Genomic DNA, 1,048 nt, shown 5'->3' with positions numbered 1-1,048 from the left:
TGATGTTCCAGGGTTTTTAATAGTCACACGCAGAGGTCTGGTTCATTTCAGGTCCTTCACTGCCAAACCTGAGGGTAGGGACTGCTTCAGCTTCTCGGCCTTTTCCTTGTCTGTGATAACCAGGGTGTAAAGGTACCTGCTACAGCGAACCTTGAACTTCACATTATCCTTGTTCTTCTTGATCTTGACAGACTTGGTGTCCTTCCCTCCTTCCGCCAGGCGGTGAGCAGAAAGTCCTTGATTTCCTCAATTTTCCGAGGCATGGAGATGGCGGCTCGGCTCGGCTCTGGTGTCCGCACCCCGGCTGCGGATTGCCTCGGATTCAACTTCCTTCCCCACCTGCCCAAAAAGACTTACTAATAATATTTTCTTAAATGAACATAAATATATAAAATGTTTTTGTCTGTTTGTTTTATATTTAATAGTGCTTAAAATCTTGGCTCTTAACTGTGTAACTTGATACAAGACTTACAAACATCAAGCAAAGCATTCAGTCTCACTCTTTGTTGTTCTCTTACAAACCCCCTCCCAATTTAATTGTCTACATTTCCTTTGGGTATATAAATACTTTTAGAATATGTAAGCTGTTCTGAAAACCATAGTATAGTGTAAAAAACATGAAATAAACAATATTAATAATAGAGAGGCTGAGACAGGAGAAGCAAGATCTCAAAACCATTATGTTGTACACAGCAAGACATTGTCACGAACAAACAACCTGAAAGTGTATATGGATTGTATAATATTGAACCTATTTCTCTAATTACCAAATTAGAGAGACCATTGGATGACAGTCAAGAAATTTCTAATTCCTCATATTTTTGGATTTCAATCGCTTAGGATATGTTGGTAATATTAATTTTCATATTAAGATATTAAGAAAAAGTAATTGTCACTTCCTGTTGTTTTTGTTGTAAGAGGTGGAATTAGGTTTGTGTGGGTTTGTTGAAAAATTACTTTCTTGCTTCTTCTGGAGTGTTGTTTTGCTCCTTATGTTGATGTTTTCCATCTATTATCCTCTGTAGGGCTGGATTTGTGGAAAGATATT

The 1,048-nt window shown here is 37.8% G+C and overlaps 1 pseudogene; it reads right to left on the bottom strand.

The window, feature by feature from the left end:
- On the bottom strand, window positions 1–263 carry LOC116089022 (annotated as a pseudogene).
- Window positions 264–1,048: the final 785 nt, after the last annotated feature.

This window comes from Mastomys coucha, unplaced genomic scaffold (assembly GCF_008632895.1).
Source record: "Mastomys coucha isolate ucsf_1 unplaced genomic scaffold, UCSF_Mcou_1 pScaffold14, whole genome shotgun sequence".
Classification (NCBI taxonomy): domain Eukaryota; kingdom Metazoa; phylum Chordata; class Mammalia; order Rodentia; family Muridae; genus Mastomys; species Mastomys coucha.
The sequence above is the reverse complement of the archived record's forward strand: the minus strand, read 5'-3'. Positions and strand labels throughout refer to the sequence as shown.